Source organism: Diceros bicornis, chromosome 7 (assembly GCF_020826845.1).
Source record: "Diceros bicornis minor isolate mBicDic1 chromosome 7, mDicBic1.mat.cur, whole genome shotgun sequence".
In the NCBI taxonomy this organism is placed as follows: domain Eukaryota; kingdom Metazoa; phylum Chordata; class Mammalia; order Perissodactyla; family Rhinocerotidae; genus Diceros; species Diceros bicornis.
The window spans coordinates 68,907,474-68,933,142 of record NC_080746.1 but is presented as its reverse complement, the minus strand read 5'-3'; positions in this window follow the sequence as shown (position 1 = coordinate 68,933,142).

The following is a 25,669-nucleotide window of genomic DNA, read 5'->3' as shown; positions in this document are numbered from 1 at the left end:
AGACGCTTTCAACATGTGGGGAAAGTGTGCTAGAAAAGAAGTCCAACATAGAGGGAAGCCATACCAAGAGATATAGAAAATAGAGAAACAGATTCCTGGCAAAGTTTTTGGGTTCCTTGATCCAGCTATGCCTGAAACTGAAACCTAGAGTTTTCAGTTATGAGAGCCAATACATTTTCTTTTTGTCTAGGCTAATTTGAGATAGATACTTGTTGTTGGCAGCTGAGATAGTCCTATCATTAAATAAGCCTTTCTTCTAAGAAGTTTAGACACTTTCACTTTTGTCTTAATAAAAGTCCTGGGAAATGAATGGGTATAGAAATTTTTCTTCTCATTTTTCTGGTAGAGAAAACTGTTATGTCAAGAAACATCCAAATTTACACAGCAAGTCCATGTTGGTGTCAAATGCAGAGCACCCGTCCTTTCAGGGTCACATTATGACTTTCGTGAGCCCCAGACACTTTTGTCTCCATGAGCAACTTCTACCATATAATGATATTTAAAATTATATTTTATGAATGCGTTGGTATAAAGACAAACATAATCCAGATTGGGTTCATTGTATATATTAATTATTTTTATATTCTTTTTTGCTCTGTTTTAAAAAAAATAGAAATTAAAATATTTTCATGGACCCTTGGCCCTAATAAGCCTAGTAGGTAAGTTGACTCTAAGTCTTGATTGCAAAAGAAAATAGAAAGAAATGTGGATGAAATGATGTGTGTGAATATACCTAAGGTACTCTGTTGACCATAAATCACTGAATAAATGTTAAGGACTATTAATTACTGAAAGGGTGCTCTCAGAAGGGTCATGTAAATGTGTGACCCGTGTATGTGGTCATGAAATGATTAAACACCCAAACTCCAAGTGGCGACAGATGGGAGATGCTTAGTGGCAGAAGACCAGAGAATGGGGAACCAATGACTTTCGGCAGTAAGGAGACTTGTGCAAGTCAGCACACATCCCTGTCAACTGGCCCCATGCTCGTGGCATGGCCCAGCAAAAGGCACAGCCAAGAAGAAGCCAAGCTTGGGCACAACTGGAGGCTGGCAGAGACACTCAGATGTGTCTAGATCCTGCTCTTCAACTGGACAAGGCTGGCAGAAGCTGGCTAGAGGGATCTGGGCCAAGGAGGAGCTTTGGGAGCAAGGCTGGAAAGAGAGTCTTTATCCAGGTGTCCATAGGCAGAGTGGAGCCAGCAACATGGACCAAATGTCAGGTGCAAAAGGTAAACTGAGGCCAAAGATGAAAAAAAAAAAATGCCAAGTCGGGAACAGGAGGGATCAGGAGCAAGCCAGAACACAGTCTGTGGAGCTGTCAGGAGAGGTTCAGGTCCAAAACCATGAACCAGAGGCGAGTAGGGGCCTATTTTAATGTCGTGGTGACTCTGATCTAAAGGCAGTCCCTGGTATCTTAAGGAGTCCATGCAAAGCCAAACATATTGGATGGGCTGAAACCTCCTCAAACAGATAGCCATGGAAGATTTGCTCCTTTACTGTGAACTTTGAGCAACTGCTGATGGCGAGACCAGGATTTCTCCACCCTTGACATTAAATCCCGTTTTCAGAAAGTAAATCATTTCAATGTAGACAATGTGGTATGCAGACAGCTTGAGATACAGAAGAGGATTAAGAAATAAAACCAGGCTAAGATAGCAAAAGACGATGCAGATAGAATCAGGATACAGATGATTTCCTCGGCCACATCTGACTATAGTTGTCACAGTCCCCTAGTGAAGAGGGATCAGCATCAGCAACCGAACAACACTTCATCTTCTTTGTGGTTACTGTGTCCATACATTGGCTTAAATCCACTTGTAGAGTTCTCATCGCCTAGTGTCAGCTCAGTCATTCTGGACTAACCTTTGTGTTGTCGTTGTCTCTATAGAGTTCCAAGAGAAAGCCCTCCTCTGGATATGGTAATAAGAGACACCTGTCATTGTAGAAGGACACCTTGGCCAGATGGATTTCAACAGGTAGTCACTGCTTAAATCCTTGTGCCCAGACTGAGCAGACCAGGTTACTGCTCTCCCCACCACCCCCATCCTTAGAAACTATAGAACAAGCCTGAACAGGCCTGGTTACTATGTGGGTGTGCCAGCACAGGGATTAGTTAAGAAGCCAGATCTGGACTAAGAACTGGGTCAGACATGAAGGAGCCCAAGCAACAAGTCCTCAGATCATGGAGAACATAACATGGAACTTGCCAGCCAGCTCTGCTGTTAAGTCAATAAGAATGCGTTGCCTGGAGATGCCCAGTATCTGCAAGATGACTGAGCATTTTTCTCATGCTGCCTCTTCCCTGAGTCGCCAAAGGAGTGACAGTCACAGCCCCAGGACTGCGGGCAGGGTGGGAGGGAGGTGGGAGGCCTCTGCGGAAGCCCCCACCTTGTGCACAGCTCCTTCACGCCGCTGCCCTGGATTGTGGGCAGGGGGCAGGATGCAGAGGTTTCAAAAGCTTGGCCCCCCACTTCCTCAGTTCTGTAAAAATTCTGTAGGAGCGCTGTGACCCCTCCAGAGCCTCAAGTCGCCCATAAAGGAAATGTGCTCTGTGCCCGGCTTCCCTCTTTCCCTTCTTCAAAAGGTTAAAATTTTATCTCTCCCTCTCTTTTTTTATAAATATGTTTGTTTCTATTTTTATTTTTGTTTTTTCCCCCCAAACCAAAAACTTCAATAACCACAGGGAAACACAAAGGAAGGGAAACTGATAAACAGTCATTTCCCGAACTACAGCCCAAACTCCTGGGGAGAATTTGTGTCTTAACATCTGCTCTGAGCTGCAGACCACAGATTCCAGTTTTAACTTGGAGGCAAAATGGGCTTCTTTTAAGCACTCTCTTTAAAAAGAGCCACAAAGGGACATCCTGTGTGTCACACTCCTGAACTCTTCAGCACAAAGGAGAGCTGGGAACCAGTGTTTGGTGCCAACAGCACACCACGTCCTCTCTCTGATAGTCTCAGGGCCTCCCAGCCCTTCTGAGTCTCATTCCTCATGGCTGCACTTATGAGCTGACTGACCATCTGGAAAATTACCCAAAAATCTGTGAAAGAAAATTGCACAAAAAGTTACAGAACGTCACAATGGAAAACTATGCTATTTGGGGCTGAGGAACAGAGCAAAATCTTGGCAAAGCTGTGCCACTGGGCAACCCCCACCCCCTAACTTCTTGTCCTCGCCTTTACCCTTCAATTTCTGCTTGCTGACTCTTTATAAAATCGTCAGACTTCGTAATACTCTGGCCTTGAGTGAGGAAAGGAAGAAAAGTTCAAGAGACGTTTAGAGGTGCCTGTTCCACCTACCTGCTCTTCTCTGAGAACTACCCCTGCTCCTAGTCCCTTTAGTTTAACTGGTTATTCATTCATTTATTGCACATGTATTTATTGCACACGATTTCCAAGCACTGTGGTAGGTGGAGATACAAAAAATGAACAAGACAGACAAGGGCCCTTCCTTAAGGGGTAATTTTTTAATGGGGAGAGTTAGATGATACACAAGTAAAAAAATATATGAATAAGATAATTTTGGATAATGATACTTGCTACGAACTTTTAAAAATACAAACAAGACAAAGTGATGTTCTAGAGAGTGATTTGGGAGAAGGGCTGCCTACTCTAGATAAAACAGACCAGGAAAACCTCTCTGGAAAGGTAAATATGAGCTTACACACAAACGATGAGGTGTTGTGGCCACCAGGAACATTCTGGATTGAAGGAAGAGCAAATGTAAAGGTCCTGGGGTAGATAGGAGAGAGCAACAGAAAGGCCGGTCTGGCTGAAGCCTGTAAAACAAGGAAGGCTGGTAGGAGTTTGCAGAAGAGCAGAGGCCTTGGTAAGGAGCTTGGGTTTCATTTTAAAGGCAACAGGAAATCACTGGAGAATCTTAAATAAGAGAGTGGCATAATCTGATAGAACTTTTTTAAAATACAAACTCTCTTTCATATTTTATTTGCTAATGTTGAGCTAATTTTTAAATTAAGAACATGCTCAGAAGAAAGGTTAAGAAGTCGTTCACTCCAATCCATAGTAAGTCTGGTTTTGACTGAACTTTTAAATAACTTTTGATAATTAGTGCATCTTATTTCTTAGATTTTAAATGAGATGAAAGAATCTGCTTTCTTTTTCACTTAGAATTATGGTATATTTAGCCCAAAGAGTTTCTCCCAATGAGACAAACACTTTGGAGAATTTCTTAATTCTCACAGGAAAACAAACGCTGACCGTACACTCCCATCCACAAATTTTAAATGATCGAAGTGTTGAACTATATTTGTGATTATGTCAGAACTTAGGAAACTTTTTCTGTAAAGATAGTAAATATTTTAGGCTTTGAGGCCATGTGGTCTCTGTCACAACCTCTCACCTCTGCCGTTGTAGTGCGAAAGCAGCCAGACAATACATAAACAACTGTGTGTAGCTGTGTTCCAATACAATTTTATTTATAAAAACTAAAATTTGAATTTCATATAATTTTCATGTGACATGACATATTCTTCTTCTTTTGATTTTTTTTTCAAGATGTAAACACCATTCTTGGCTTATGATTAATATAAAAACAGATCACAAGAGGCCAGCCCCGTGGGATAGTGGGTAAGTTGGTGTGCTCCACTTCGGCGGCCCGCGGTTTGCAAGTTCAGATCCTGGGCGTGGACATATGCACCACTTGTCAAGCCATCCTGTGGTGGCATTCCATGTAAAGCAGAGGAAGATGGGCACAGATGTTAGCCCAGGGCCAATCTTCCTCAGCAAAAAAGAGGAGGATTGGCAACGGATATTAGCTCAGGGCTAGTCTTCCTCACACACACACACACACACACACACACACACACACACAGATGGCAGGTCAGAGTTACCCAGCAGGCTGTGGTTTCCTGACTCCTGCTTTAGGTGAATTGGGGCCTGATAGACATCTTCAATGGAATCATTTCATCTACAGTGTAGAAGGTGGATCACGGACATGGGGAGCAACGGTGGAAGCAGGGAAATCAGTCAGGAGGTAACTGGCGTAGTCCAAGCAAGACATGAAGGTGCCTTAACAGGGGCAGTCAGCAGTGCCGCTGGAAAGAAGTGGACGCAACAGCACATCGTGGAGGCACTGACGGGGTTTGCTCATATAGTAAATGGGAGCAGAGAAGGAAAGAGCAAAGAAAAGCATGATCTTGGGTTTTGGTCTTGAACAACTGGATACACGGGCACATCATTCACTTAGATGGAGAAGACTAGGAAGGAACAGGTTTAGGGGGAAGAGCAAGAATTCTGGTTTACTCAAGTTAAGTTTGAGACGCCCATTAGGTATCCAAATGGAGATGTCCAGTAAGCAGTTGGAATTCAGGGAAGACATCAGGGCTGGAGATAGATATGTGGGGGGCTTCGGCATATAGGAGGTATTTAAAGCCCCAGGACTGGATCAGATCAACTACGGAAGGTGTATAGACAGAGAAGAGAAGAGGACCAAGGAAAGATCTCATGGGAATCCAGAAGAGGAAGAATTAGCAAAGAGAGTGAAGCAAGCCAAACAAATCAGAAGATGTTTTATCATGAAGGTCAAAAGCAGCAAGTTCGTCATGAAGAAGGCAGCGGTCAAGTGTGTGGAATGTGCTGAGAGACTGTGTTGTGAGGTCAGTGAGCTGACCATCAGATCTGGCAACATGAAAAAATGTGTGTCCTTGACAAGAAGAGTTTCAAAGGACTGACGGCGACAAAAGAATGTGTTGAATGGTGACTAGGACTCCAGTTAAGCATGTGGGTTTAAACACACGTGCATCTCCATTCCCTCCTGATACTCACTAAAGCAAAAGTAATGAAATAAAAAAGAATGAGCCCACAAGAACAAAGAGAATGGCTGGAGGTGACAGAGGACAAGAGAAGTCAATAAATCGTTGGAAGAGGTAAGAGGCTGGATAGTGGTAACTAACTTAATAAAGCAGAGAAAGCTGAAATCAAAGCCCAGTAAAAGATGGGGGTGCCAAGAAGAAGCAAGCTGGATCCACCCACTGCACCCCAGAGAGGCTCATGAATTTGAGCCAAGGTGAGAAATGGGGCTGAAAACAGGATGATAGGGAGAAAGTCTTTATAAGGAGGCGTTGACCCCCCCAGAGTCCCTCCCTAATCCTGCACCGCCAGGAAACTCTGCTGGTGGGAAATAAATGGTGTAGTTTCTGCAGAAATTGATCCAGAGAGACAAGGATGAGAGATCCCCGGCGCTGTCCTGAAAGCAGGGGGTTAAGTAAAAAATTACGTATGAACGGTGACACTCCTGTCACCGCCCAGCTCAGCAGTCAGCCAAGTTCACAGATCTACTCCGTAGCTCACTGAGGAGCTGGGAGTTACACCCATGCCTGGCTGGTAGCCAGGGTGGCTGCGTGCAAGCAGAGGAAGACTAGAGGAGAGAGAAAGCAGCAGAGATGAAAGACACTACTGCCCCCGGGAAATGGGAACAGCTTCAGGTGCCAGCCTCAGGCCAGGACGGGGCAGTTCTTCCTGTCCCAGGCTGCGAGACGGCCCAGTGTGCTCATAACAAACACCCTTACTGGAACAGCTTGAGCGGCTCTGACCTTGACCTCATAGCCAGGTGATCCCCAACAAAGTCAGGGGGCAGCCTGCAGAAGACTGATTTTCCACACCCTGTCCAAGCCCCACTTGCAGTCTTCCTGGGTGATTGTTATGCAGAGGTGGCCGGCTGAGCTGCAGGCTGCCACTTCCTGAGCGCCTCTAGGATGGCCAGGAGGAGCCGACTGCAGTTCTGGAGGTTCTAGAAAGGCAGGCAGTGGTCCCGCTTCATAAAAGGCCAGATTGTGAGACAGTATCTTGTGTAACCTCCACATTTTATAGATAGGGAAGGAGGTAATGCCCAGGGGAGTTAAGCAGTTTGCCTAAAGTCACAGAGCTTTATTACTGAAAGAACTGCTTGGGGAGAAAATCCAGTCTGTTGACTGTCAGTCCTTGACTCTTTCCCCTGCCCCACATTCCCTCCCATCGTGTTCAAAGACTGCTTTGACAAGAGGGATTTGGTTATCTCCATGGCACTACTGAAACCAAAATACTAAAACATGAAACTTTAGACTCACTATTGGGTAGTAGACAACATGCTGAGTGCAGAGTCCAGCGATGTGGCTTCTAGTCCCACCCCCACCTCTTGTTCTGTGGTATCACTTAGGCAAGTCACTGACCCAACTCTCTGGACCTATTTTCCTCATTCATAAAATGTGGAGAGAGTGACAGTGAACAGCAGAGGAAATAATGAAAATCCCAAGGGTCTGGGAGGATAGCCTGAAGATGCCTCTGAAACTTGAGATTTCTGTCAGGCTCCTTATTCGCTTAAACATTTATGTGAATTTTGTGTTTTGCTCCTATATATATATATTTGTCTTAGTGTAAACATAGGTGGGAGTGGTATCCCCCACAAATAATTCACATCGAATTGATGCTCCAGGAAGGTGGTCCATATTTATCCCAACTTTGCGTGTCCTTGGCATAGCATTACACATCCCAGTTTGAAAAGTCCAAGACAAGAACTCTACGAGAATTGTCAGCTCTTAACATTCTCTAAAACTTCTCAAACTTCAACAAGCCCAATCTCCATTCTGCCAAGACGGGCGCCAACATCCCCAAACCGTCCATTCCTGGAATAGAAGTCAAGTCTTGCTGCTGTTAAGCTCCTCCAACCCCTGAACTGGGGCCAGGATTCACAGGGGATATCCTGGTGAATATACTGCTGTCTTAGAAGCCGTGAGACCAGAGCAGACACAGGTGTTAAGTAGGAGCTGGCCCCCACATTCTTTCGGGTGGTCCACGCGCACCAGACCTCCGCAATCTAACCCTGGTGGCAGCCATTACCATGGCCATCACACCCAGGAACCTTGTTTTAAGTCTCTCTCTCTCCTACTCCAAGGCTTCCCTGGGGGCTGCAGTTGGAGTGGGGGGGGGAGGAAGGGGTGGGGGGACTGCAGAGTCCCCCAGATTTGAAGGGTAGAATGCATGCCTAGGGCATGATAACCAGCACTTTCCTTTCCTGGAGGCTTTAGTGGAAGCTGATAGCATTTAACCCTTTCAGACACGCCCCCCCACACCCCCGACCCCGGGGTTGACCATACCCCCACAAAGTGGACCTCATGGGAGCTCTTAAACAGAGGGGTGTGTGTGTGTGTGTGTGTGTGTGTGTGTGTGTGTGTGTTGGGAGCGGGTTCATCCTGGGTTACCCTCCCCAGCACTGGTGTCAAAGCTTCCTGACTGTCTGAAGGGATGGGAAAGAGAGCTCTCTGTCACCTCCATGCCTTTTCAAATGCTGTTCCCTCTGGTTGGAATTACCATCCTTCTGCCTCCCCACTCCGCCATCTGCTAAAGTGCCATTTGCTCTGGGAAGGTGTCCTCAAGAGCCCCACCTCCAGTCAGAGATGGACACCACCCCCCCCAAGCCCCTCACCATTTTCTGCAGTTCCCTATTAAAGCACATGTCACCTGACAAGCCGTCTGCTTTCTCACCCAGCCCCTCTCCATGCTCTAGGCTTTGAGCTTCCTTTCGGAGCCCGGAGCCCGACTCGGAGCCTGATGCTAGAAGATCATGTTTTAACGTTCCTCGTGTAGGAAAGAACAAACCTGTTAAGACAAAAGCAGCAGAGACATCTCAGGCCTTTGCCACAGAGGACCAAGCTGTGTGGTCCCACCCACCAATTCTCCAAGGCCTCCCTGGTGCCCCACTCAATCCACAAAACACAGAGTCCCAGAGAAATCCCCTTCCTGCCAATTGCCTTTTCCCGCAGCAATTATCCTGTGGAGCCCTCAGTGGGGGAAATCTGAGAGTTGAAACTCCCTCCTGTAAGCCCCCAGGGGAGGTGAGACCCTGGGTCTCTAGCCCCCATAACTAGACCCCAGGGAGCCGAAGGAGCCCTCAGATGCCTGCCTGCCACATATGGCTCTCCCTGGGTGAAGGCAGCTAGCTTCTCTCCCCGGAGGGCAGGCCCCAGCAGGAAACCCAGGGTCAAGCCTGGGGCACAGGTCTGCTCCCCCTGCATTCTGCTCCCTGCTCTCTCTGGCCCTGCCCCATGTCAATGTTCAGCCAAAGTCACTTTCTGTAATCTGACCTTGTCCCTGCCATCTCCACCCCTCTCTGCCCTGTAGTGTTACAGGCTCCCTCCTTGTTCCCCATCCCTCCCTGCCCCTGGAGTCTCTGTTTGTAAACATGACAGAGTGTTCTGGAGTACAGTGACCCGAAGGCAGCCCCAGTGACTGAGGGCCCTTGAGGACATGGCAGCAGGGGCTGGCTAAAGCTCCCAGTCTCTAGCCCGACTGGGCAGATCCTGGAGTGAACTGCAGGGCCAATTCCAGCCGACAAACATTATCAAGGCCCACCCTGGGCCCCGCGTTGTTCTAGGTCCTGGAGGGATACAGACAGCCCGGCCCAGCCCCTGAGGGGAAGCAGGCTGAGAACCCACAATTACCATCTGTTGACTCCACGGAGAAGACATCTAGTGAATGGGTAAGGGCAGACGGAGTGAGGGGAGGAGGCAGAGAAGAAATCAGGGTGGCCAGCCCTCCTATGGCCACATCACCCCAGGAGCAGGACTCTGAAGGGGGTAGCTTCCAACAAGGGAGCAAGTGAAGGGAACCAGCATGTAATCCAGCTTCACTATTCCTGAGCCAAACTGCCATTTTCACTCACTCAATTCACAAACAGGGGGCGCAGGAGAGCCCCCAGGTGACTGGGGTGGGAGGGCCAAGGCCTGTGCAGCAGCACCATCCTGCGTACCAATTCCTGATTTCAGCAAAGCCCCCGAGAACAAAACCAAAAGACTGTGCATTGTGACAAAGAGGAGGAGAAGGGACTGAGGGACAGAAGGATCCAGGGATGCAGAATGAGAGCAAGACATGGGGCCCAGGAGGGAAGGGACAGTAGCAAACAGCAGAGTTGGCTGTGGATATCTGTGCATGCAGTCGGAGCTAAAGATATGCAGGTGTTAAGGGTCACGCATGCCCAGAAACAGGCCCTACTCCAACCCTTCCCATGGGAGACACTGCTTACCTGCCTGCCCACTCTGTGTACCAGGGGGACTGACTCAATGGACTCTTGGTCCAGCACCGAATTAGCTTCTTATAATGGTACCTAAAGGGGCTCCCACCCTGGACTTCATTTATTTATATCAAGCTGAATGGTTTCTGAAAACTTATTTGAAAGTCAAATTCAAACGACTGAAAGTCAAATAATACATTTGTGTATTATGGATGGGGTTGTACTCAGAAAGTTAAAATATATCAGCTCCTTCAGGGATTGAGAACGCTCCTGGGTTCCATGCAAAACAAATAGGAACTGAGAACATCCCAGTAAAGCGAAAGGTCATGGCTTCCTTAACTATGTTGAAACCCAGAAATCCAAGAGTCATGCCTTTCCAGAAGCCCTGCACCCTCAGGATCCCCCATACTGAACACACCCCTCTAGACAAGGAGTTGGCAAGCTAGGCCCGGCCAGCCGAATCCAGCCCACCACCACCTGTTTTGTAAGGCCTGTGAGCTAAGAGCGTTTTTACATTTTTAAATGGTTGGAAAAAAACAAAGGAAGAATTACATTTTGTGACACATGAAAATTACATGAATTCAAATTTCAGCATCCATAAATAAATTGTATTGGAGCACAACCACATTCGTTCATGTCTATGTTGTCCGTGGTTGCTTTCCCACTACAATGAAGAGTTAGGGAGTTGCAGCAGAGACCAGACGACCTGAAAACCTGAAATATTTACTATCTGGCCCTTCACAGACCTGCCATAGACCAAAGACCAGAAAGAGAGTTTAGACCCACGTGTCTGACTGCTCTGCTTCTCTTCCCCTCCTCCCCTCCTCCTTCCTTCTCTCACTTTCCCTCTCCTTCTTCCTCCCATAATCAACTGGGACCAAGAAGTGGGCATATATTTATTTCCTTTACTTAAGATCTTCCCCCTTTGTGACTCTAGCCTCCCAAGTAAGCCTTAGGGACAAGCATGAGTACCCTCCCTAGGCTAGAGCTGTCAAAGGAGGGCCTTAAATGGGCTAGAGATGTGCCGCTAAGTGGTGTGATGATGCCCTCAGCCCTCAGGTGAGGGGCAGCTGGAGTGCATGCGCTGGTCCCTCCTGGGCAGAGCCTCACCTACAGGCCAGCCCCCTTGAACAGCAAGGACAATGACCTTCCCCCAAGTGGTGATCGAGGCCTCCACCACCTGGACATATCCTTTGGCAGTCAGCTGCAGAGGGTGCCTCTGCCTGCTGTGGACAAGGAGCAGTGTGTGTCCCATGTGCCCAGGGAGCGCAGAGGCCAAAAGGGGTGGGGCACGGGCAGGGAGAGAGGGGGTGCTCCTGGTGGGCACAGCATCCTGGCAGCCCTGAATCTCTTCATGCATATATACAGAAACTACGTCATATATTGTCCAAACTGGTACACTTTGTTCTTTTTAAATCAACTTTAATGAGGCTTAATTTACATACAATAATATGCACCCATTTTAAATATTCAGTGCTATAAGTTTTGACAAACATGATTGTGAGTGACCCACAGTGTAACCACAACCACAATCAAGATAGAAAACTTGCCATTCCCCCTCAAAAGCTCCTAGGGACCCCTTTGAGGTCATCCCTCTCTCCCCACCCACCGCTGCCCCAGACAACTACTCATCTGCTTTCCATCACTACAAATTAGTTGTGTCTGTTCTAGAATTTCAAATAAATGAAATCAATCAGACAGCATGTACTTTTTGAGTCTGGCTTCTTTCACTCAGGATGTTTTCGAGATTCATCCATGTTATGCATATCAACACCAAACTGACACGTTTGTTTTTTCTTTGGATGGAAAGGAGGTGCTATGAATAGTCACATCAGGTCAGAAGGCATAAACCAGACCCCTTCAGGACAAGTCATGGCAATGGTCACTCTGTGTATACGACCTGTTTCTGACTTTTGCAGCAGCCAAGCTTCCCCCACCCCCCCAAAGCCCCAGCAGATAGTTGTATGTCATAGCTGCACATCCTTCCAGCCGCTGCATGTGGGACGCGGCCTCAGCATGGCCGGAGAAGCGGTGCGTCGGTCTGGGCCCGGGATCCGAACCCGGGCCGCCAGCAGCGGAGTGCACGCACCCAACCGCTAAGCCACGGGGCCGGCCCCAGCCGAGCTTTTTAAGTGACATCTAAGCTGGCTGCAGGGTGACTGCTTTAAAATGCGTGTGTATTCTGCAAAGCGGGCTTCATCGTTATTTCAGTCCACTCAAATCGGAAAGGTGCTAAATCCAACCCCTTATCACAAGCAATTTCAACATTGCACTTGTCAATGGAAGAAAGAAAAACCTTATATATAACTTGAAGTGCTATAAATTTTTGAGTGGTTCTAAAGTTGTTTTTAATTTTTACCACCAATTTGTACACACAAAATTTCTTGTCGATGATTATCAAGAACTTGAAGAAATCATTAAAAATCTTGATCAGAAATTTCATGTTGCTATTTTCAACCTGCAATCAGGTATAAAAAGATATGTTAACGGAAGCAGGCTCATATTTAACAATAAAATGTTTGAAACGATTTTATTTAGAGTTTTACACAAATTCAATATTAATATTTTACTTTATAATTACATAACCATAATTACACAACATGAAAAAATGTTGGGAATTTTTTCACTAAGCCCCATCCAGGTGTCCCCAAACTCCCTTCAGTCTTCCCTAGTGTGCCATACGCCTTCTCGTTTTCTGTGCATGCTGTGAACGGGGAAAGATTAGGCAGCACAGCCCCAGACTATGGAGAAGCAGTGGCCCAGGGCTGGGAAGCCTGTTGTCCTGCTAAAGAAGTCTCTTCTGCCCTCTAGTGATAATCTTTATAGCTGGATCTGTAGGGAAAACAGTGACTACAGCGCGATTAAGCATATCAGTTTTATATTTGCAAAAATATGATCCTTGTTACACAGGCATTATGGCTGCCTTGGGTCCTGGCAGGAGAGAGCCTTCACGGGCATCCCCCTGATGCTCCACGGGGCCTGGGAAGGTCCAGCCTGGGCTCCTCCTCTTGAGTCCATCACCCCTCTCTGTCCTCATCTTCTCCACTACTACAGCATGAGCAAAGTCTCCATCATCCACGGCCAGGAGACCACCGTTGCCATCACCTAGAACCACCAGCCACTGAACGCTTTCCCCACCCCTACCACACACAAAGGCCACAGGAGGGGAGAGGGGAGAAGGAAGCACCCACCCTGTTCAGCAAGCTGATATCAACCGGCAAGCCCCAGGCCCCAGGAATCCAGGGGATTTGGGGGTCAGCTTGGCACATTGAGGGAAAAGGGGCCAGCTCCGCCATAAACACTTCCTGGACCCCCACCCCATCGTCTAGGTAGAGATCCAACCTTTTATCCCCAAACAGCAGCAGGTAACAAGTGGTCCCCAAGCAAGAACACAAAATCGTCATCCATCAGCTGATAGATAAGGTACCAGTTTGAAGGTATCAATGTATACTTACATAGGTGAAAGTTGTATGAAAATCAGAACATATAAAAGTTGAGGATCATTTACGCAGGCATCAAAAACTTTGTTTAAGGACAACTGAGTTCTTATCTGAAATAGGAATTATAGATCATGTACTATTGAGGTAATTTCAGTTCTCCTCTGAGTCCAAATCCAGCAAACTACAAATTCTATGTAGTATGTCCTAGAGTTCAGTTCTATCCCATCTTCATCCTGGTCTGCCACATTTGGGAACCTCTGCAGGCCAGAGGCCCTGGCTCCCTGTCTAGCCCCTACTTTTCCAGGTCAAATCCAGAAATCTGTTTTAGGAGGGCTGTCAGAAGGTTAAATCATAACAAGGAAGTGTGGCAACAGTCATGAATGACTACTGTGATGAAGGACATCAGAGGGACACAGGATTTCTCTCCCAGCCTTTGCTTCTAAGTGGGACCTTAGAAGCACTCACCCCCTCCCCAAGTCTGCTTGCCAGGAGATTAAGTCCCAGTCTTGGTATCCAATTAATCCCTTTTCTCTGGACTATGTGAGTGGACTTACATTGGGTTGGAGAGGTTCACAGTAATCAGCCCTGCCTCTTCCTAGTCACCGATACATGTGATACACAAGGCAGGTGCAGTAGTGTCCAGATGGACAGGATCTGGGCATGCCTCATTTGAAACCATAAAGTGGCTCTCCTGGGCCCCCCAGGCTGCCAGTCTCTGCATCAGTGGGGTCCCCACTAGCCCCTGAACAAGACAGCAGTCATCAGCAGATGAGCTCCACTGAGTCACTGTGACACTGAGTTCCGATGGTCTCTTGAGAAATCTTCCCCTATCACATTGGTCTATCTGAAGAAGAATTTTATCATGGGCTCTGGATTGGGTGGGACACTTTTGGTTGCAAGTGGTTAAATACACACACACACACACACACACACACACACAATTCTAACTGGCGCAAGTTAAAAAAAAAAGGCCTATGAAACTAAAAAGTCCCAGGGATGGCTAGCTCCAGGCAAGGCTTCATACGGGGCTTATATCATGGCATCACCCAGTCTAGCTCTGCCTCCTCTCTGCTGTCATCCTGCTTCCATCTCAAATTTCAAATCTAAGGAAAAATGACTACCAGCAACTCTAACTTTCATCTTCCAGATACAAGTCCAGGCTGAAAAGAACAAGTCTTTTACCCAAAGTTCCTACTCAAGTCGTGGAATTCACTCTGACAGATGCACCAGTCCCTGAACTGAGCACTGTAGTCACAAGAGATGGAACAGGACACATGCCCACTCTGGGCTGTACTCCAAGGCAGCAGCAAACCCAAGTCCCCTCTTCTGAGTCAAACCAACCTGCCCATGGCCACTTCCAGGTCTCTCCTAGTCTCCAGAACTCTTTGACTTCCCATCTTTCCTTCTCTTCCCTGGGCTGTCCACCCTGGGCCTACCCCGTGGAGCCTTTCCAGGTCAGCCGGCCCTCCCTGGTTCTCATTATAACCTGCTTCACTGTGCTGCCTCCCCCATCCCCAAGTTTAGGCCTGAGCTCAGGGACTGGGAGAGCTTCTTCCAAACCCTTGGGTCCTTTAGCAACAGGCAGCCAGAATCCCCAGGAAATTCTGGGCAAGACAGAGCTGCTCTGTGCTCAGGTGCCCTGAGTGTTCCTCTGTAGCCTGCCTGGTGGAGACCAGCTAGGCTCCAGGTGTGGTGAAGGGCTGGGAAATCAGGGCAGAATAAGAGCAGTCCAGGAAGCAAAACCTCTCACCCAGCTCCCGCTTAGATGGCTCGGACTGTGAAGGGCCTTAAATGCCAAGCTGTGGGGCTGGGCCTCTATCCAATAGTCCCAGGAAATGGAGAGCAGTCAAAAGGCCTGTTGCATGGGGGCCGGCCCGGTGGCGCAAGCGGGTAAGTGCACGCGCTCTGCTTCGGCGGCCCGGGGTTCGCAGGTTCGGATCCCAGGTGCCCACCAACACACCGCTTGGTAAGCCATGCTGTGGCGGCATCCCATATAAAGTAGAGGAAGATGGGCACGGATGTTAGCTCAGGGCCAGTCTTCCTCAAGAAAAAGGGGGAGGATTGGCATCGGATGTTAGCTCATGGCTAGTCCTCCTCACAAAAAAAAAAAAAAAAAGGCCTGTTGGATGGACGAAGGGGTAGATGAACAAACAAGTAACATGAGCTCAGAGATGGAAAGTGACTTGCCCTACATCACACAGCAAGCAAGTAGGAGCAGCAGGACCAAACCCCAGCCCCCTTGTGCCCATCCCAGGGCCAGGCTGCCTCCACTCAGCAGGGCTCTCTAGGAACCCCAGAGATTATCAGCTATGGTTTCATTTCTCAGGGGCTCTAGACCTGGGCTCCTGAGCTCCAAGCAAAAGCAGGGGCCTGGGGATTAGAAAGTTAGATGCAGTCAGAGAGAACCAGCAGCTGGAAAATTTCAGGAAGGCTCAAGCTGGCGCCTAGAGTTGAGGCTGGGGAATTAGAGACAGACTGAATTCTCTGAGAGCGAGGTAGAGGAGGGGCAGAGGGAGCCAGCCCGGAGCTCAGCTACACTTTGCTCTGGGAGAGTCTAGGCAGACTCTGAGGACAGTCCTTGCCTGACAAAGCCCAGAGCTCCCCACCCTGGCGGGGGCAGGCAACACCTGAGGAGGCTGTGGGAGAGCGGGGGGTGGAGAGGTGTTGCCTCTGGCCTCCAAAGGCCTTGGCATTGCTCCTGCTGGGCCTGGCATTCTGCTCCAGGCACATAGCTCCTTCAAGGCTGGAGTTAACAGAGGGCAGGGACTGAGATTGGGGGTGGCGGGGAAGAGACCTTATGGCCCCTGGTTTAGGGGAGCCTGAAGCTAATCTAGGGCAGGATAAGTCAGGACTTCAAAGGCAAAAAAACGTCTAGAATCTCCATGAAAGCAAGAACTTTGCTATCTGCTCGCCACTGTATTCCCAGTGCCTGGAACAGAGCCCGACATATGATAGGTACTCAATAAATATTAGTTGAATTAATAATGGGCTTTTGATAAGGGTTGGGGGGAGCAACTTTTCACTCTTTTTTGCTTCCCACAGTCCCCTCTCTACTGCACTCTCATCATGTGATATAGTCAAGTCAACAGCATTCACAGTGGTTGGTTGAGAACTCACCGTCCTCAGAGTGGTGGCCCACCCCAAGGAGAACACTTCACCCTTAGCTCTGCCAAACATGTTTGGTGGATGCAAAAGGTATTAGGCTGGAAATCAGGAAATTTAAGTTCTAGGGACTTTAGTCCCAGCCTCTATCAGTGAGAGACGTGAAAAAACACTTTTCATAACATTTCGCATTTAATTGTCCTCTTATTATCCCCATTTTATAGACGCAACAACTAAGATTGCAGCTGGCACTAGATCACACAGCCAGGGCAGCTCAAGCCCTCGGGTGGCTGCTCACATCCCGGGAACTCGCGTTGCACCATAAGCAGCTTCTTTGCCGTCTCTGGGCCTGTTTCGCCTCTGATAGTGAGGTCTCCAAACACAGGCCCGGATCTCTGCACGCCTCAGACAGACCTGGGGGCGCCCCCTGCTCTCCCTGCACGCTGCCACCTCCACCGCCTCCTCGGTGCCCCCCACAGGCCAGTACGAACTTGAACTTGCTGCTGTGCGCACGTCTGGGGGCTGTTCGGCCCCAGCACGTCTGAGGCCGCCACTTGATCTGGATCTTTCTGTCACCTTTCCTCAGAACAGAGAATGGAAGGGCCAGAAGGGTCAGTGGAGGTGAGGGCTTAGAAAGGCAGAAAAGAACGAGGAGAGAAAGCAAAGAGCAGAGAGAGGAGACCCAGCTTCCCACCACGTCCCCTCCCCCCCACACACACACACACTCAGGTGGGGCCCAGGGCCTTGACAGGGCTCCTTTGTAAACTCTCTGTCAGGAGAGCCCCATTGCAGGACATAGTTATTCAATACCCACAGGGGGCGGTGACTCATGGTTGGGGGGTGTGGGGGAATGAGAGGGATAGAGGGCCCCCTCACCTTCAGTCCAGCCTGAAAAGTGTTGTGAGGAGGCAGGTCCAGGCGGCTGGGGGCACAGAGGAGGTGGTGATTATCTCTGCTTAGGGGTCAGGGAAGGGGGAGAGCCTGGGGCTGCCACCGCAAGAATGTGTGGGAGGCAGGGGTGTTCTAGCCCAGGGAAGAGCATATACAGGGGCACAGGGACGTGGTCACCATGAGGAACCACCTGCCATTCCATTGGCTCTGGATTCCCCCTTTGAGACACAGCCTCCAGTCTACCTCTTACCTCCCTGCTTCTGCCTAGCCTGCCCCTGAACCTCCGGACAACCTCCAGGCTCTGGACCTCTCCCAGTTCTCCCAGTGCACATCAGCCACGCACCCTCTGGCCTCCTTGACTTCTAGACCCCTCTTCCCTGATCCCCAGACCCTTTGCCAGTGAGGACTGTGGGCGGGTCACTTACAGAAGAAGTTTGGCCCTGCTGCAGACTCATGCTCTCCATCTACCAGGGAGCCTTCCTACAGACCCTCATTCAGCTCCGGAGTCCCCACTTCTCTGGCCAACAATCTGCCCTTCTCTTCTCCCTTCAAGCCCCCAAAGCCTCCTTTGCCAACCTCAGTCTTTTCCAAATAGCCTCTCTATCTACTCTACTGGGACAGTGGTCATTCGGCTGACGTCCCCTCCATTTCTCCTCTTTCAAATCTGTCCCTCTCTCATCTCCCATTCTTTCCTGCTAACTGACTCCATCTCCAGTCTTATCTGTGTCCTGTCTATGTTCCACCCAGCTTTCTGATACCGGTAGATATAGATATATAGATAGATATATAGATAGATAGACAGATACATACATACATACATAGATAAATGTGTGTGTGTGTGTGTGTGTGTGTGTGTGTCCATCCTATTGGTCGCATTTTTCTGGAGAACCCTGACTAATACACCCCTTCCCACCACTTGATCCACAGAGAGGGGCACAGCCCCGGCTTCCCTCTGGGAAAATTCAATTAAGTGTGAGATCATTGTGGAAGTTCCAAGAGTGCTCTGAACCTCTTCTCAGGCGTCAAGGGCCCGGCCTGAGCATCACCTTCTGGCCTGTCCAGCTCCGAGCAGTCCTTCCAGGAACAACCTGGAACTAGCCCAACACTGAGGAGGTCTCTTACGCTGATGAGACAAGATTATTAGAAAATGGATTTAATTTAAAGAAAATGTTGATAAATGTGACAAACATTCACTCTGCAGAGTACATATCAAAGCTGAAGAGTCACCAAAACCTCTCCTCTCATCAGACGTAGTCATTCATTCACTCACTCAACAAATATTTATTGAATTCCTCCGTGTGCCAGACGCTGTTTTAGGCTTTGGGAATGCAGTAGTGAACCAAACAGTTACATTCAAGTGGGAAAGACAGACAAGAAGCAAACAGACAGATACTTAATAAGTTACGGAGTGATAGAGCTATGAGGAAAAATTAAGCATGGTAGGGGATGATGGTGGAGAGGCGAATAGGGGAGGTGTCTAATTTGTGTAGGATGCCTGGAGAAAGCCTCTTTGTTAAGGTAGCATTTGAGCAGAGGCCTGAAGGAAGTGAGGAAGTGAGCCAGGCAGGTCTGTGAGAGCAGAGCTTTCCAAGCAGCAGGAACAGCAAACATGAAGACCTGGAGGTGTGACGTGTTGGCATGTTTGAGGAACAGCGGGGAGGCCAGCGTGGCTGGAATAGAGTGAGCAAGGGAGAGTGTAGTGGCAGACCAATTCACATAGGGTCTTAAATCCATGATAAGAACTTTGGATTGTATTCTGAGAAAGATGAGAAGCCATTGGAATGTTTGTCCAGGGTTGGCGTATTAACTCCACAAAACTCGTAAGAGGTGGGGAAAAAAGAAGGGGGAGGGGTGGTTTCACTGTTGAGAGCTCCTGTGCCAGCCACTCCTGGGCCACCGTACACCCCAGAGAGACCTCTATGACTGCATTGTCAACAGCCATTGCCTTGCCTCCCGATTACACTATCTCATCCCCAGACGTGAGACAGGTTTTAACCTCAGGGAGAAGCCTGTGGAGGGGGGAGGGGCAGTGAGAGAGAAGGACCACCAGGGGGTCACGCTTTGACTACTGTCTCTGCAAGTTTACACTTGTGCTCTCAACATTGCTTCCACTAGTCTTTCTTCATTATAATCTTAACAACTGTCATGTCAACATATCACCTTGAAAATTGTCTTCTAGCAAATGTGCCCATGGACACAGCTGCTCCCCTTCTCATTGCCCACCAGAGTGGTCATCTCCACTTTGTGCCTCCTACTTGATTACTGAGTACCACGGCCTTGTGGCCTGAAGAAGCTCCTTCTGGGGTCAGTGAGTATAGAAGCTTCCCTGCTTGTTCCTCACTTTCTGTTCCCACCATCAACATTCTACAGCTACGGCCAACACCATCACCCCCTACACACTACTTCATTCCATAGTGAGGCACAGAGTCAGGAAATAAATAGATGAGCAAGGGCAAGCAGAGAGAGAGGAGGGGGAAATAAGTCAAAGAAATGAGGAACAGAAGCGGCAAAGAAATGAGGAGCTAAGGACCTTCTCCCTGAAGAAGTAACTCGGGAACCTCTGCATGTGGGCAGCAGGGAAAGGACTCTGCTTCCCCAAATTTGTCTCTAAAGTCAAGAATGATGGCAGCAGGAACCTCCCCTGGAGGGTCCCTGGGATCACGTCACGGTCTTCTATCCCAGAGAACTCAGCCAGAGAGAGACACCAGAGCTCCAGGCAGGAAACATTCCTCCTGGAAACTGGAGAAGCACAGGGTGTTCTCCTGCCCCACAGAAATGACGTTTTCTCCTCCTTTTCCAATTCTCCCCTTCCTGCTTTGAATATCAGGCGTGTCCGAGGGCCCCCCTCTGCCCCCCTGCACATCACATGAACGTGGAGCTATGCGTGGTTTCTCAGGAGTGCAGAATTGCCATGACTCAGCCTGGCCACCTGCGTCCATTTTCCTGCCCTTCTCCCTGTGGCGCGTCCTCGGGGAGGGCCTCCCCACCACAGAGCCACATGTGCCATCTCTGCCTTTGCTGAATCCAAATCCAAGAGGATTTTTCCGTGATGTGTCACTTTCTGAGAGGGCTTACATAAAAAGTAGTTTCCAGGGCAAAACAAAAAAGAATCAATAGAATTTAGAGAAATCCTAGGAAAGGTTGGTCCCAGTGAAGAAGAGCAAGTTCTCCTGCCCCACTCGAAGCACTATTCACGCCCTGTCCTGGCCCTGCAGGAGCCCAGGAGCCCTCACACCTATTAGATGGGCATCCCAGCACCCCTCTACCCCCCGGTGACCTCTTTCCTCAAAACAGCATGACAGACCTTAGCTCTGGTGCAAAGCTCCCAGGGAAGCAGACAAGAAGGTGTCCCTCCTGTCTTATCTATTCTCCATGTGCTGACAACTCCGATTTATTTGACTCCAGCCCAAACCTCTTCTCTGAGCTCCAGTCTCCTTTATCCAACTGCCTACTTGACCCACTTGGATGTCTAATGGAGATCTTCCCTTAACACGCTCGAGTCTGAACTCTGGATTTCCTGTCTCAAACTCTGAAGCTTCTCTGCTTGCTGTCTCCATATCTCCCAGTTAGTGGCACCACTATTCACCCAGTTTCTCAAGCCAGAAACATGGGAGTAAAACATGGAGTCTCCCTCACCTACCACATCTAATCTTTCTGTTCTGTATCCAAAAATGTGCCATGACATGAGATCAAGCCACCATCACCTCTCAGCTGAAAGACCATAGTAGTTCTTACTTGGTCTCCCTGCTTCCATGTGCCCCCTCTCCAATCTATTTTCCACGCAGCAGCTGGAGTAATCTTTTAAAAGTGTAAATCAGATCACATCACTTGTTTAAGCCTTTTCCCTTTCCAACTTCCTCACCATGGCCAAAATCTGTGCATTACCTCCTGCCTACCTCCCTGGTCTCATTTCATGCTTCTTTCTCATTTGCTGTACTTCAGCCATGCTGCCTTTTCATTTCTAGAACACATTTTCTTTCCCACCTCAGGGCCTTAGCATTTTTTATTTCCTGCTGCCTGTACATTTTTGTCCCTCCACCATATCATTCAGATCTCAGCTTAAAGGTCACTTCCTCAGAAAGCCTACTCCCAACATCCTTTCTGAATACATCCCCCACCTCCACATTCCTTGTTATTCTCTTTTGCTGTCCCATTTGTTTCCTGTATAACTTTTAGCCAATTAGCAGTTAATTATATGTTTACATGTTTATCATCAGGCTCCCCACTTTTGTCTATCCTTCCTGCAGGAATGAGCCTAGGTCTAGAGATGGACACTTCAGTGACTCCAGCTGAGAGGTGCTGGGGAGACAGAGGCAGGGCACAAGGCTCCTTGCAAAGAAATCATGTCTGACTTTGTCATTGTGTTCTCATTGCTTAGCACGGAACCTGGCAGAAGCATTTACTGAATGACTGGATGAATGAGTTGGTGGGTGAGTGGGTGAATAGGTGGATGAGGGGATTTCAGACTCGGGTAGAAGCTACAGAAAGGAAGAGAGGTGATTAGACAGACCAGACCCTGCACTTGCAGGAACCTTATAGACCCAAGTTCAGAGACGTAAACAATGTCATTTCAGTATCTGGATTGAGAAAGAGACTAGGAGAAGTCAGGCTTCAGTGTACTCAGATGATACCTGCCTGCATCATGGGAGAAAGAGTTAGAACCAAAAGAATAGGAGTATAGTCTGCTTTTCTCCTTCTTCACCTTGGGCAAAGCTGCTTGGATTCAGGTTCATCTCACTGGTTGGTGAACTGATGGAGGATGATCCATGATACTCTGGGACATGTGTACATGACAGACTTGACTCTAAAATGTCCCTCATTGGTGCACTAGGAGGTCTGCTCCCTGGAGGAAGGGCTGCTGCCCACTGACTCCCAACTACCCTTGAAACCAGCAGAAGAGAGACAAATAGAAAGGAGAGAAGACTCCGGTACAAGGTCTAGTGGGACGGGAAGCACAGCCCACACCAAGTGTCACTCCAACGGGCGCACGTAGGAAGCATGCAGGGTCAAGGGGAGAAACAAGAGAAAATAGAGAGAGCCTCCTCACTAACCCAGAACCAGGGGTTCCAGCCCAGCTGCAAAATGGGCAGGTGGACTATTCAGAGGGCATTTCTGGTTGGCATTAGTATTAGAGACAATCATCCAGTAGGCAGAGATGAGAAAGACGACAGGTGACATAGAACCAGGTGAAGCTGCACCATGGTGCCAGAGTTCCCTTCATCAGTGACTGGAGGAATGACAGTACGTTCAAAGGCTGTAAGTTGGTATAGAGCCCCAGGCACAAGCTTCAGCAAAGTATATAACCAAGTGAACTAGAAAGAAGGGACTAAGGTGGGAGCCTGGTCTATGGATATATCAACACAGACAGACAGGAAGAGCCCAGCCAGGGGCCCAGCCTGATGCTCCCCATGCCAGGTCTACTGGTAGGAAGACGATTTCAAGCACCATGGAGTGGGGACTGAGGATCCCATCAGCACTGGCTCAGGCCCTGGGATGGGCTCTGGTCTGGAAGTGGTGATATCAATGACTGCAGTCATGAGGTGCTAGAGAGACAGAGGCAGGAGCAGCCAGGTATACACACAGCTGACAGCATCCTGGAGAACACTAGCATCATTTCCCATAGCAAATGGTGGAATGAGAGAAAAATGTCTTTTCCAGGAGGTTTGAAGTGTGACACCAAATTTCCTTTCTTCTCCTTGGGGTCCTTAGGAGCTAGCTGTCTGGCTTGGCTTGGGGACTCTCCTCTCTACCCTCAGGGAAAGGCTTCTCCATCAAAGGCCATTTTATGACTCTCTGATTCCCTAGTTTGAGCCAGGGCTCAGGAGAAAGAGGCACCTCCTTCCTGCCCTGCCCTGGCCTTCCCTCCTTTCTGTCTTATGAAGCAGCCTCCAGGTAAAGAAGATAAGAGTAAGGGGCCATCCTTCCCCCAGGATCCTCACACCCCTGTGAGAGGTCACCCTGTCTGCGACCTGTGATACACACCTTCTGACAGCTTCCCCAAGGGTTGCAACTAGCCACAACACAGCTCACTCCAAGCCCCGCCAACAAAATTCTCTGTAATCAACACTGCTCATTCTGCAGCTGCTCCTGAGGGGAAACTACATAGGCAAAGTTGATTTCACAATTGTTGGCTTCACATCAAGACTGACGGAACAGGGTGTGATGGAAAGAGCACTGGGCTAGGAGTTAGGCGCTCTGGGTCCAGCCCTGCTTCTGACACTAACTGGCGAGGCTCCATTTCCCTACCATCTCCCTCACAAAGGTAGAGCTGCCGTCAGAGGAGGAGCTGTCTGTGATGTGTGTCTTACTGTAAGCACTTTCTGTGAAGAAGAGCCTGGGGCACAGGATCCCAGGGTGGGCTCCCCTCAGCCACATTTGTGCCCATGATCCTTAGCCATAGCTGATATTTCCAAGAGTAAGCTTGGCCCCACCAGGGCCAATTAACACCTTTTCCCAAGGAATTTGGAACTGGGGAAAGAAGAGAGAGAAGACACTCCTGTGAACTCAGGAACTGTGAGGCAATAGTGTCTTCTTGCCATGCAGTCTGGAGAGCAGAGAAACTCCAGTCTGCCCTGAGAAGGAAAATGAGACAAATATGCATGATTGGAAGACATGAGGGGCAAAGAGAGCCCGAGGACTTTCAGTTCTGAGTTCCAGGTCTCCCTGAAGCCCAGCTGTATCTTTTTTTAAGCTGACTTTTTAAAATGGGTGCCTCTCTGATCCCAAGTCTCCCAAGAGCTTCAAAGTGGTGCGTACTGACAGGGGCTGTCACGGGTCCCTGCCCGTCAGTCAGCTTCCCTGGCTGGGCCTCCCCACCCCCGTGCTCTGTTCTCTGGCAGGCTGGGGACACATGCTGCTTAACATCTGTGTCTCACCCCCACCGCACGACCCAGCCCAGGGCTTTGGCCACAGTAGGTGCTCAGTCAACTTTTGTCAGGTTGAGACAGATAGGATCCAAAGACAGCCATTCCTCCATGGGGCGTGTTCCTCAGAGCCGGTCCGGGCAGCTCTCCCTCCCTGTGCAAGGTTGTCTTTAGTGCCGGCCTCATGGCCAGTCCAGAATGAATCCCTGACCTGCCCAAGCCCTTCCGGCCCTGCAGTCCGTGACCCCACATGAGCCCAGGACTCAACCCCTGATGCAGCCAGCCCACAACTTCCCAAGTTTTATTTTCATTAACCGGACTGGAAAATTGGACTTCATTCAGGATTGTGCTGAAAACCAGATGCTAGAGCTGGGCTCTGGTTTCCTAGATAAACACATTGCAATAATATGCATCTACCCGTGAAATACTCTCTGTGGCGGCACGTGGCAGCTCTCCAGAAGAAAGAAAAACAGTGTCAAAGCTACATTTGAGGCTTCTCACTCCCCTTCCTGGCCAGAGGCTGGTCAAAATAGCCAAGTTTTTTGCTGGCCCCACCGCGGGTCAGCTCCCTCTCCGCTGGCTCCCCTCACCCTCTCCCCATGTCTGGCCAGGAACCTAACCGCTTCTCAAAAGAACTTTAAGCCTTCCCCAATTCCCCTGTCTGGATGAGGGTCCTTCCTCTGAGCTCCCGCCATCCCTTGTGTCAACCCCAGTCCTAGTAGCATTAAGACAGTACTGCGATTGTTTGGCTTGTCCGGTTCCTCCAGAGCAGCTTGGAAGCTCCTTGAGGTGAGGAACAGATCCTTGTTCTCTCCAGCCCAGAGCTGGTGAAGATAGTTGTTAATGTCACCGAATGAATGAATAAAAAGAAGTCATACCAGCCACGTGTGGAGGAGGCATCCAGAATGCTGTTGATGTCTGCTTCTCTCTAGCCTGAGTGTTTTCACTCATCCAACGCTCATTGAACCACTACTTTGCAGCAGCCTCTGCTTGGTGTGGGGTAGGAGGGATTATGGCATATTCCCGCCCTCAGGGAGCCCACTCTCTGGTCAGGAGACAGACCCAAGAGACACAGCAGCAGTGTGAGGTTTACTTTCCCCACACCCTCCTTTCCTACACATCACCCCACCATCTCTTGTGCGGAAAGCTTGTCTCTAGACCATCACAGTAGAGTGACAGAAACTCTGCTAGCATAAAGACCCCAGGCTGTGGAAGGCAATCAATATTAGAAAGAGGATGATTTGTGTTATGGATGCTTCTCTCTGATGATTTTGAAAGAAAGTAAAACCTCAGGATATGATGCCACAGCTCCAGAACAGAGTTGGGATCCCGGGGGAGACCAGGGAGGCCAAGGAGTGGGAAAAAGAA